At 44.5% G+C, this 12,949-nt stretch overlaps 1 protein-coding gene across 5 annotated transcripts in view; it reads right to left on the bottom strand.

The window, feature by feature from the left end:
* ddr1 (discoidin domain receptor tyrosine kinase 1) overlaps nucleotides 1–11,059 on the bottom strand; it is a 69,895-nt gene extending 58,836 nt beyond the window's left edge. For 4 of the 5 annotated variants that reach the window (XM_080767661.1, XM_080767663.1, XM_080767665.1 and 1 more), the window contains exon 1: nucleotides 10,617–11,059. The gene's annotated coding sequence lies outside the window, so the exon portion shown is untranslated. Of the gene's footprint in view, nucleotides 1–3,887; nucleotides 3,973–10,616 lie in introns of those variants that run through there. The other variant, XM_080767662.1, reaches the window with a different exon arrangement.
* Nucleotides 11,060–12,949: the final 1,890 nt, after the last annotated feature.

The following is a 12,949-nucleotide window of genomic DNA, read 5'->3' as shown; positions in this document are numbered from 1 at the left end:
CCTATGGAGAAAATTAATGGAGAATAATTTCCTGGGCCACTCCAGAGTAATCTATTAAGAGAGTGGCGACACTAGCGTTCTTGACTCCCATTGTAACAATGGAACGCGGAAGTTCTCATTCTATCTCAATGGGATAGTTCCAATGTTTGGAACTATAGCCCATATAGGCGCCCGCTTTGCGGCGAGTTCAAAGCGTGTCGCCAGTCACTCGCCATGACTCTCTTACTATTCCTGAAAGGGGGCAGGACTGCGATGCTCTATAGTCGTTGACTCGTTGTGTATTGGCTGCATACGTGCAGTAAATAAGTGCTCTTAATCTCAACTTGATCAAGGTGTCAGACGGGATAATAAACAACAATGTGAGTCATGATGTCGTCTCCCCCATAAATAATAATAAATAATAATAACGTCTAGGCGGCGCCCCTACCCGTGACTGTGTACATAAATTAGATAGTGCCCTTGAGTTAATCCATTTTAGTCTTAAGAGGTAGTCAGGTACAGGTATCTGCAAATAAGTAATGGAAAAGCACAAATACATACCGGTAGCCTATATGATTTGATTTCAGTTAATTTGTCGTCCGGAAAGGTCTTGCAATTATTTGTGGTTTATCTATAAAGTCTTTCACAGTTCCATGTATTTGCCATCACTACAGTTGTTGCTTATGAGACAAGCATATCTTTCACACGACATGATGTAAAAAAAATATATTCTCTGTCTGCCTGGACATTGTATATCTTTTGTCTCAGTGCCTCTCTTCCTGAATTCAATTTCAATACTGCTGTGTCGTTAATTGTGGTTGAAAAATAGTTGCAGCCTAGTACTAAACAGGCAACACACTTGAACCAACTACATGCTACCAGCCAGTACTGTGTTCATTCATGCTGCACATCTCCCCTGATATGATTTGCTGGGATTCACATTCAAACCAGCAAACGTGAGGATTGCAGGAAGAAAAAAATCATCCGGGTTCGCAAATTCCACAACCAACAAAAAGAGTTCCACTGGATTGATAAAAGACACGGTTGCCCAGTTTCCCACCCCTGGACTATGATACATTAATTTATGGTATGTTATGTTATAGTACAGCATAATATAATATATATATATATATTACACCATTGGTGCATACTATGGAAATAAATCCACATAAACTTGACAAATAGCCTATCTTGCTTAGTGTAAGCAGCTTGGGAGCTGACAGGAACCATAGTAAGTTGTAAGTTTTAAGCCGGCAAATGCGTGACGCCATATATCTCCCCGTATACTGTAAGGTAGCAGAGACACACTTGTCTGTCAGAGTCTGGTGCTTTCCCAAGGGAAGCTAGTTTAAACTCCAACAAACTGCCACAGCCGCCAGGTTTCGGTTCTCACGGCTCAGAGCTCCTCCATGACACGCATGGAGGAGCATTGCATATTGCACACACAGTTATATTACTTTGACTTGTCAGCACACGTAGACTCAGGGAAGGGCCTATTCTCCAGTCCCTATCTCCTTTTCTCTATATATTGCTCTACAGTGTGTAACCCATTTGGCCTGGTAAAAGCTTAAGTTCACTTTCCATTTTTCAAATGAATATTAGCTCTTTGTGTCACCTTTTAATGGTCCAAGTTGCCTGCTGCTTACAAATTTAACCTGTGCACCATTGGCACAGACATGACATTTTTTGACAAGGAACTGCTACAGCACGGATGGACAACCTGTTTGGACATAATGATCACTTAGCCGTTTTCCAAGGCTGCGGTGTGCTCACTCAGGCAGTGCCTGATTATAGGCTAATAGCCCCCATTTTTAGGACCACCATTCAGGTGTTTCGGCTCATTCCTACACTGTAAAATGCCCCCTACATCACCATTTAGTCTGTTTAGTGTAAATAAACCTGCACTACAGTATATTGATCCTTTACATCAGGGGTGCCCACTGCCCAGAAGGTAGATCTCGATCTACCAGTAGATCACAAAGGCTTTGCAGGTAGACCACATGACATGCCCCAAAATATATATCATTAAAAAAACCTACTTGAATTAAGATGACTGATTGATTAAGAGCCTTTCAGCTCAAACACACAATACAAATGCAATACAAATACAAGTAACTACGAATTCCATTTTCCTCTCTCTATTTCCCATTCCAAGTGTGTTTGTCTCATAGTATGTAACGCCAGTGCTGCTGTTTTCAGCAATGGGATAATACTTTTTTGGGTGAGTAGACCTTGTTGAGCTGGTCATTGTGAAAGTATAGCTCTCAAGTCCAAAAAGTGTCACCTGGTGGTTGGCTGGTTGCCCACCGTTATTCTAGACTAGAGCTTCGAGGTTGAGCCTGGCTGTTAACACTCATGATGAGCATCTGTCACAGCTATGAGGAACGTAGTGGCTCTCTAGTAGCATTAGCATGGTAATATGATAGAGGCAGGCTGCAGAATGCACACAGTAAAATGTGTACGTGGGTAAAATGGTCTGTGAGTTTACCCTATGACCGGTATAGGTATCATACATGGTATAGTCACAGTCAAATGAACATTATGCGCATCTGTGCAGTTCTGACTGATTCATACACAAGTGTATGTGTGTTCATGTGTATGTGATATTACACATCTTACACACTTTTGTGTCAAATCTTTGACCATTATGTCCACGGCCCGTAAAAACATTTGAAGTGAAGTGACAACTGACCACGTATGGGTGCGTTTTAGAACAGTGGTGTGACAGCAAAGCCACAGACCAATTCCCTGAATTCAATTTACACCATCCCGCACACTACCACCTGTCACAGCAATGGGTGTGTGTGTGTGTGTGTGTGTGTGTGTGTGTGTGTGTGTGTGTGTGTGTGTGTGTGTGTGTGTGTGTGTGTGTGTGTGTGTGTGTGTGGGGAAAGGCATGTGACAGCACTGTGCTACTCTCACAATGAGCAGAGAGAAAACAACCTGATGATGATGACAGAGGCAGCTAGAGAGAGACAGACAGAAGTAAAGACACAGACAGGTGGATACAGACGTACAGAGACAGTGTGTCACGGTCACAGAGACAGACGGAGAGATATTACAGACGGAGAGTGATGGGCCTTTCATAAAAGGACACATCTTTTTTAACAGCCATGCCAATAACAGGAGGAGAGAGCGGAAGACCGAGGGAGAGAGCAAAAGCGAGAGGCTGGAAGAATAATGCTTGATGATAACATGAAATAATGTGTCCGACTCAGAAATACAGAGTAGTGTGAAATGAAGACAGCCATGATTGCCAGCAGAAAGGTGAGAATTATTCAGCGAGGGACCAGCTATTGGAAAAGAGAGAGCGTCTGAAAGTGAGAAGTATGGAGGGTGGGAATGGCTCGGGGGAGAGAAAGAGAAAGAGGGCGAGAGATCAGGTCAAACTGGAATGTGTTGACTGAGACTCAGCATTTTGAGTCAAACCGAGAAAAACAGAGCCTCACTGCCTTTCATTCTTAATGGATGAGGGCTCACACTGATATAATGCACATGAATGATAGTAAATACTAAATAAAACACACTCAGAGTCACAAAGGAACTTTACTCTTCGTGCACTGTGTGCAAAAATAAAAGCAAGCTCTTCTCCTAATGATGTATGGGCCTGGTTGTGACTCTATGAGACACACTCGAGGGCTCGCGCACAAACACATACACATGCACAAACATACATCCATGCGCAATTGCGCACGCACCCCCACTCCTACCTATATGTCCATACACCCACAACTACACCCACTCATTATGAGGACCCTCTGGCTTGGGCTGATACTTCTAACCACCTTTGTAGCACCCCCCCCCCCCCCCCCACCCCTTCAGCAAACCAGCCTCCTAAAAAGCAGCTAAATTACACACACACACACACACACACACACACACACACACACACACACACACACACTTACTTCCTGGTCCTAATGTTGTCCCTCCCGAACCCCTGCGAGCCACATCAGTGACATCCATACACACTCCGCTCAACAGAAGTTTACTGTACGTGAAAGGAACACAGATTAAAAAAAGAAAAGCTTTGATGTTATTTAATTTCTTCCACCTTGTCGGCTCTCTCTCCCCCCTTCTAACAAGGGTTCAAAAGCTTTAGAATTTGCCGGAAGCCATGAGTAATTACTGGTGGGTGTATGGTACCATATTATGAGACATGAGAGTTTACTAGCTGACTGGGGCAGAAAACACTGGGAGGTGAGTCGATTTGAACGGAGAAACATCAGGGCGAAGAAACAGAAAGCAGCATATGAGAGACTGATTCCAAAATTGGTTCCCAGCCAGTGACAAATAAACCCACGTTGATTCTCTTGATCTTTGGTCCCTAGGGGACCGTACTTGAGCAGCTTGCATGCAGGGGTAAGTGAGTAAAGCTGCAAAGTTTGGGGATTTAATACAATTTATTTCCAAAATGATAAAGAAAATATCCCAAGTCATTTCATAAGCCCATTATTAAAAACATTATATGACGCAACTAGTTACACCCATGCAGGTGTCATCTGTTACATTAATCTGTGAAGACGAAATCACGCCTGTCAAAACCCAATACATAAATACCGGTAGTTACATTTGGACTCAACCGACCAACTAGCACATCAATCATGGCATGAAAACATTAAACACAACTGTCCAGTAGCCGTTACTGTCACTCCAGATTCAAGTCCAGTGGCGACAATAGGGGAAAAGAGGCCAAGCCCGAACACTGGCCCAGTGAAAAATACATTTTGAATGGCTTTACAGTACCTGTACGTCCTCCACGAATGCGCCGCAATCACAGTTTTCTTTGTGGCTAAGTAAACTGAGTTAAGGAATGTGAAGGTCTACAGAGAGAGACACTTAATGGAGGAGGAGTACTGTTAGCTCTGGTTAACGAAGGAGGATTCAAATTCATTGCGTGAAGTTTGAACTTGCTTTTATGTCATCCTACTCAGGGTGAGGATGAGGGCAAGAGCGGATACTTGCGAGTTAGAAAGTTATATAATTTATTAGTCATGTCATAAGTTATGGGTGTATGAATCCTTCCTGTCTGCTCTCAAGCGGGTGCTAATAGGAGGGGGTGGGAGAATGATGAATGGTACAGGTAGGAACTACAAAGAGAATAGAGAGAGAGCGAGGGAGTGATCGAAGATGAAACCAGAGAACTCGTGTTCCAAATAGACAAAAAGAGAGGGATAGAGTCATAGAGAGTGTGTGTGCGTGAGAGAGAGAGAGAGAGAGAGAGAGAGAGAGAGAGAGAGAGAGAGAGAGAGAGAGAGAGAGAGAGAGAGAGAGAGAGAGAGAGAGACTGGCAGAATGATCAATTATGGCAACAAGACAAAGGTATACTAGATGAAAGAGGGAGGGAGAGGTAGAGGCTGTATAGGAAAATAGAGGGAATTTGGAAAGAGTGGTTAGGGGCTTAGGTAGGGAGTGGAGGAGTGCTATAAGAGAATGGCGACATATAATGGTGGGGTGTGCAATGGCTGAGTGGGAAGCACTGAAGCACTACAGCAGAGTTGGAGAGTGCTATAGTATAGAGGGTATGCGCAATGCGCATGCATAAAGTGCAATCGAGTGGCAAAGAGAGTTAGATTGGATAGGACTTTTCTGTTTGGATGGATGGGCTGTCAAGGCCAGAAAGTCGTTTTTTGCGCATACCTTCCAGGTATGATGATGATGTCATGCGCATACCCTCTATGAGGGAGGGCTAAGGAGAGTGACTCTAGTAGAGTAGAGGGCGTGCTATACGAGAGGGGGTCAATGCAATAGAAGAGTGGGGGGTGCTATTAGGGAAGTGGTGGAGTGCTATAGGAGAGTGGGGGAGTGATCGGTTGGCGATGGAAAACGAAGAGAACGGTAATCAAATCAAAAGTGGCGTTCAAGGGTCTACTCCTTAAGCTGTCTGCGCACTGTGCGCAGGTGCCTCCAACTGCATGATGGATGTGGGATTCTCGCTGTGGCAGAGCACGGGAGGACCACAGCTGACAGCCTGACAAATAGACAATTTACTTCTCCATTCAATCAGTAAAATCTCTTTTCTTTAAAAGGATGCTCTGTGTGTTTGAGACAGAGCATCTGACGGAGTAACTGTCATGCTTTCACGGTTATTTAATTCTTCCTCTGGGCTGCCGGGTTTCTTCCAACTCACTGTCTGCCGGGAGCCAATTAAATTGACAAATAAAAAATAAACTTGGGAGAAAGTTACTGTACCTACAGTATGCTGTAGTGTAGTGTACAAGTGCATCATTTTCGGACTAACTTTATCGCTCAAAGACGTTCCAACAATGTTGAACCTTGCCTTTCAAAACGTGTACAGAGGTCCAGCCATGTGTGAGTCTTTTCAACACGATCAACAAGCGGTAAAGAAACACAAAAGGACACAGAGTCAGTCAAGTTACAGAGCGTGTCTTTCTCCAGTGTGTCAGAACAATGACCCAGATAGAGGACAACAGACTGGGTTCAGTCATTAACCAGACCTGGCCAGCCATCAAACTGTTCCCATGGAGGAGACTGGAGTCTGGACCAAACAATCTCAAACGGCAGCGGTATACACACTCTGCACGCAGTGCACGTGTGTGAATGAGTCAATGTTTGTGCAATCAAAATAAATGAAGGAAAAACAGCGCCCTCCTTTTGCAGAACAGCCTGTATCGAGAGACTAGTTTTTGTTCGTGCGTGCGATGTGCAGTACAGTATGTGCATGTGTCATAAATGTAAGCAAAAATCTGCATTGCATAAAGAGGAGGATCAGTAAATACTGTACTGTGAAACCTCACAGTCATTCTTTCCCCTCTATTAGTCAGCAACAAAAACAAAGTAGGCAACACATCATTTCTGGGCAGCGGCTCCTCTGAGCCTTGTCAGAAGGGAGTGAAACAAATAACCAGGGACAGTTTCGTGGACACTGGTAAAAACACGTGCTAATCCATAACGTTGACTGCAATAATGCCCTAGTCTCCTAGTTCCTAGTCTTACGAGCGCAATTCATTCTTTGCCTTTCTCTTGCCAGCACAAGGCCCAATCAATACAACACCCCAAAATGTCGACACACAGACACAATAATATAGTCTCATGGGGGTTGTCTGGTGGCTCAGCCAGTTAGTGCACTCACCATATCACTGCTGTTGGTCAGAAACCTCATATGTCCACTCCATATATTTCAACTTTTCACGTTTTTTTTTTTACAGATTAATGTCCTAATGTACAATACTGTCAATAGAATACTAAATAGGCAATCTAAAAGCGTTACTTGCAAATCGATGCAATGTGTTGCGTAGATCTTCTATTTTCTCGAATATATATTTCCTGAAAATCAACAGTTTTGGATATACAAGGTTTCCACCCGACGGCGTCGATAGATACGATATGTTCCCTCTGACACAAGTTTGAATCCAACTCCCATCATGTCTTGCATGTCTCCCCTTTCTCGAGATTCAAGCTTTTATAATTATATGAATTATACAATTCATTAGACAATAAGAGTAAAATTATCTAGCACCATAGATTTTCGATCTCTCTATACTCTCTGAAAGTCTAAATTATTTAAATTATACTCACATAACTAGTCCCAAAGTGAGTGCAAGCACAGCGTGCTCTTCTCCGTGTCTGCTCTACGCAGCTGATTGGGCACAGCTATGCGAGGCCAGCGGTCCTTGTGGGACTTTGGAGGGGTCAATTAGCATGCAAATGCCCATTAGACGGGGCTCGGCAGGCAGGTCAGCGTTGGCCCAGAGGGACTGTCTAACCGACACTCATAGCTTCCACTCTCAATGATGTCAGTCAGAGCACAAAGAGGGGAGGGAAGTGCAGCAAGAATGGGCTTTTATTGCCTCACTATCTATTGGCAAATACCACAGGCGGTCCAGCAAAGCCACCCCTCCACCACCCCTTCATCCAAACAACCAAACAATGCAGCGACTGCCCTAGAGCACTATCCCTTCTGCCCCTGGCCCGCCCCACCACCGCTATCAGATATACGGATACGGACCCATTTCTTTTATCTACCGTTTTACCCACTAGTAAAAGACGATGGAGGACCTCCACCAGACTCCCTTTGCATGCTATGGATGGAAAAGCAATTTCTGTGACGCGGCCAAAAAAAGGCTGAAAAGTAAATCATAACAATTTACTCATCGAGGGATCTAAAGGTCAAAGGTCTTTTGACAAATGAGTGTGAGCTTCAGTTCCTAAGGGATCCTCACAGCCCTCTACCATATTAACACATTTCGTGAAAAACGATACCACAGAATTGCCAAAACTGCTAAAATGGCGGATTTTTGGCAAAACAAAAAGGGGTCTCCGCCATTTGGGCCTAGTGGTCCAGGCGCATCATGCCACATATACGTAGGCTCTGGCCTGACAGCACATCGTGTGTTCGAGTCCCGTTCATGACGACCTTTGCCGCATGTCTCTCCCCTTCTATCCTTCCCACTTTCCTGTCCGTCTTCACTAATTACTATCAATAAAGGCAAAAAGCCAAAAACAAAAAAGGAACGAAGAAACGGGGTGGGCTCGAGTAGCTCTCTACTCAATGTATTTCTTGACCCACATGGCGTCACAGCCCCACTCCCTCTGTCTTCCTATTGACCCACATGGCGTCACAGCCCCACTCCCTCTGTCTTCCTATTGACCCACATGGCGTCACAGCCCCACTCCCTCTGTCTTCCTATTGACCCACATGACATGACATCACTGCCCAGAAACGGCTGGAATAATTACGATAACAACAGTGGACTCGCTACTGGAGCCCACAATAACTGGGGTATCTGTCACTGTATTTGCTTAAATAATAATAATAATAATGAATTGCATTTTTATAGCGCGTTTCCAAGTGCTCAAAGTGCTTTACAATGGTTCATTCATTCATACATTGGGAGGTGAAGCGGCAAACTGTCGACTGTCGACGCCAGCGTCCTCACTTCCCACATTCCCACACCAATGGTGGCACACCGACCAACTCATTGGAGGCAATGTAGGTTTCAGTGTCTTGCCCAAGAACACTTCGACATGTGGACAGGAGGAGCCGGGATTCGAACCACCGACCCAGAGATCATTGGACAACCTACTCTGACTTAATGTCCCAGGAGGTCTAACCCCATTCAGCTATGGCCGCCTGTGCATGCCTTTTCTCTTGCTCTCGACTTTCTGAGGCACATATGCACGCAAATCTTCGTGGGTAAACACAGCAAAGTCCTGGGTACAAATTGACAATACACTCTGGGTTTTAAATATTGTGTGTACTGTACTGTATTGAAGTGAACCGAGTACAAGCCAAGGGAGAATCCACTTCAGCACATGATGGTACCATTATCATCACCTCCTGTCACTCTAATCAAACCGCAAGGCAAGGACAAATGTGTCTTCCTTGTATGCACTGCTTTTTAAAGTCCAGATGCTTTGGTGAGAGAGAGAGAGAGAGAGAGAGAGAGAGAGAGAGAGAGAGAGAGAGAGAGACAGACAATGTTTTCTGTATCAACACAGGCAATGCTTCTGTTCTGACAGGCTCACACACTATACTACTGGACACACTTACTGTACATGACAAATACACACTTGTTTGTTTCCCTCTCAAACGCAACACACACACACACACACACACACACAGTCACACGGCCAGAGGTTTATTCCAGAGGGAGGAAACTAGAGCAAGTCTTGACCCGTTTGAGGTCACGGTGGTCACCTGCCGTGCGGCCCGGTGCGGGTAGGGTCAGCAGGTTAATAACAGCTCCATGTTCCGTCCTGGTGTGATAATGGACACCTGGGCGACATGAGGTCATCGCAAACATCGTCCATTTTATTGACTCATTCATCTAACCGCGGGTTGAAGTCTTACTTTAAGAAGAATGTATCGTCTTAAAAACACAGTGGACTTCTTGGCGTGTGTGTGTACAGGTTAGCCTTCTCATTTAGCCTATTTAAATAGGGAATACATTTTGACAAGTTAAACCAAACCCACATTGCGATGTTGGACTCGTTGCAAACAGTTTAAGTGATTCTTGGAATGGAGAGAATGATTATACAGCACAGGAGTAGCAGCCTACATAAACGGCGAAGCATATACTGTACGTGTCAAATTAACTTAAATTACAGACTGTCGTCTGTGTCAATACATATCAATCAACGCTGCTACTTTTTATATATGTGATGTATGCCATGCTTTTGCGTCTGCTAAATGCCTAAATTGTAACTATAGCTCAAATCTAAAGGGTCCCCATTCATTCATCTCAGTTTAGAAAAGCCTTAGAAAATATTCCCCACTATAAATATGGTTCATTTAGGCTAGTATAAATGTCTGAAGTGAGGTGGACATACATGCAGCAACTGAACTATACAAACAGGCGCAACGTTACACCTCCTCCTCGCTGTGTGTGTGTGTGTGTGTGTGTGTGTGTGTGTGTGTGTGTCACAGTCTCTCATGGCTGCAGTCCAAGCAGCCAGCCGTCCCCAACTGACAGCGAGACTTGAAGACGCCAAGCCAGGCAGACAGACAGATATACACACTACACACAGACAGACATACACACAGATAGACTGAAATGCCATAACAATAACCAAGTAATGGCACGAAGCCAATGGTCACGCTTAAATTACATTGATAGATATGGTGTGTCTGTCTGTGTGGGTGGAACGGATTGAATCAAAGTGTCACCACTTACCTAACATACACTTTTAAAGAAGTGTGTTTTGAAGTCCCGTCCCGATCCCGAGTCTTTTCAGTTCGACTCTATCGGTGTTAAACAGTGTTTCTTGTCTCTGTTCTACAAAGAGAGGCTAAAACAGAGTGTTTCTTCTTGTTTTCCTGCAGCTGTCCTTCAAAACATTCAGCAGCCCACTGAGCGTCTCTGTAATCCACACGGGCACCCACACCACACACACAACAGTTGCTGCGCTCTAGTGCGCGGCTGCGCGTTTGTTAAAATTAAAAACAGTTATTTAAACAAAAAAATACTCCGAAACTGTTTCGACTACGCGTTGCCTACAGTTAGTCGGCAAACTGTCAGATTTGGAAAAACACGGGGGGAAGTTGTCCTCAATGTATAACTAAGTAATGTAACAGAATCACAGCAGCGCGTGAGACCGTCGGTGGTCCCTGTGTGTTGTCAGACGCTGCTCCTCCAGCCTCACTAGCTCGCCTCGCCGCCTGCCGCCGGCCCACCAGGTGCTCATTAACATAACTGCACTGGCTGCGGCCAATCACGACGCGGAGCAAGGTGCCTGTTCGGATGTTCGCCTGGGCGAACCCTCCAATCGGAGCCCCTCGTGGGCGGGACCGGTGACCTTAACAACAACGCTTGTTTTAGAAGGAAATTCAATGTGATCCCGTTGGGAGAATGGGGGTTTTATTTGCAAGGAAGGAGCGGCCCAGACTCGGGGAGCAGGACATATGATACACACGGACAGGATGCATGACTTATTTCACCCTAAAAACTCCTTGCATGTAACAAAATGTTTCTCAACTGCTTTGAAACTCGAGTCACGGCCTGGGGAGGGGGGGCTGTGCTTTTTACTTCTAATTTCTTCAAATTGTGTTCAGCACTTTTTTATTTTCTTTCCTTTTTTGAATAAAGCCAAAGGGAATTCCCTATGGCTCGGGGGAGATATTAGACTTTTAGTCAATGAGGCTGAGGTTGTGAGCCACTCTGCTACACCCACCCCCCTTTTGACCTCACACAGGGATACTTACCATTAACCTGGGATTTGAACCCTGGTCTCCCGTGTGGAAAGCCAACATCTTAACCACTAAGCCAAAGGGAACTCCCTATCACTTGTGGGAGATATTAGACTTTTAGGCCATTAAAATAGGGCATAACATACACAAGTCACCACATATGATACACACGGACAGGATTCATGACTTATTTCACCCTAAAAACTCCTTGCATGTAACAAAATGTTTCTCAACTGCTTTGAAACTCAAGTCACGGCCTGGGGAGGGGGGCTGTGCTTTTTACTTCTAATTTCTTCAAATTGTGTTCAGCACTTTTTTATTTTCTTTCCTTTTTTTAATAAAGCTAAAGCCAAAGGGAATTCCCTATGGCTCGGGGGAGATATTAGACTTTTAGTCAATGAGGCTGAGGTTGTGAGCCACCCACCTTTTGACCTCACACAGGGATAACGTAACCTGGGATTTGAACCCCGGTCTCCCATGTGGAAAGCCAACATCTTAACCACTAAGCCAAAGGGAACTCCCTATGACTTGTGGGAGATATTAGACTTTTAGGCCATTTAAATAGGGCATAAATAACACTCATACACAAGTCACCAGACTCTATCAACTTACGCTATATATTCTAACATTTTACAGCAGGTCAGTATTTCAATCTGTCCTCACTTCTTTCATCCACAGTGGACCTTTCAGGATTATGTCTTTGTGTTTAACTCTGAAGTCAAAGTGAGTTTATTACAGAGCACCTTTTTCTATGTAACTGTATACCATTAGTGCCCTGGGCTGTAATGACTCAGATTGAAGGGTTCCTACTCAAACACGCTGCAGTCAGTGTGCTTGTCCACAGTACAGACATCATGGTGGTATAAACTCCCTTCCACAAACTACAGGCCACACCCACAACAGTGACAACACCAGAGGGAGTTCAACAAACCATGTGCAACCCAGATTCGGCACAAACAAGGGACTAAATTCACTTCGCGTCCAACGCCACCAACAGTCATTAAGACATGCGAATCCCTTGACTCCTTCAAAACCGCTTTCAAAGGGCACCTATACGGACGGCTGCAATTCGAAACTGGCCCCCGTAAATTCTGAATCCCCCACGCACCCCTTTTCCCCCTCACTGTATATGTTTTTTTACCTTTTTACCTACTGTATGATGACTTCCTATATTTTGGCTATATAGAAGTGCATATTTGTACGTCTCTAAATGTTATGATAAGTTGATAATGGTGGACCTTCTTGTAAACAAGTGTAATACTTTATGGTGTCGTCCATTCACAGTTAACAGTTTTGTATTGAGTTGTACTTGAAATGTAC

This window comes from Protomyctophum bolini, assembly GCF_963924005.1.
Source record: "Protomyctophum bolini genome assembly, chromosome: 7".
NCBI classification, from domain to species: domain Eukaryota; kingdom Metazoa; phylum Chordata; class Actinopteri; order Myctophiformes; family Myctophidae; genus Protomyctophum; species Protomyctophum bolini.
Note: the sequence above shows the minus strand (reverse complement) of the source record. Positions and strands in the feature narration are given on the sequence as shown.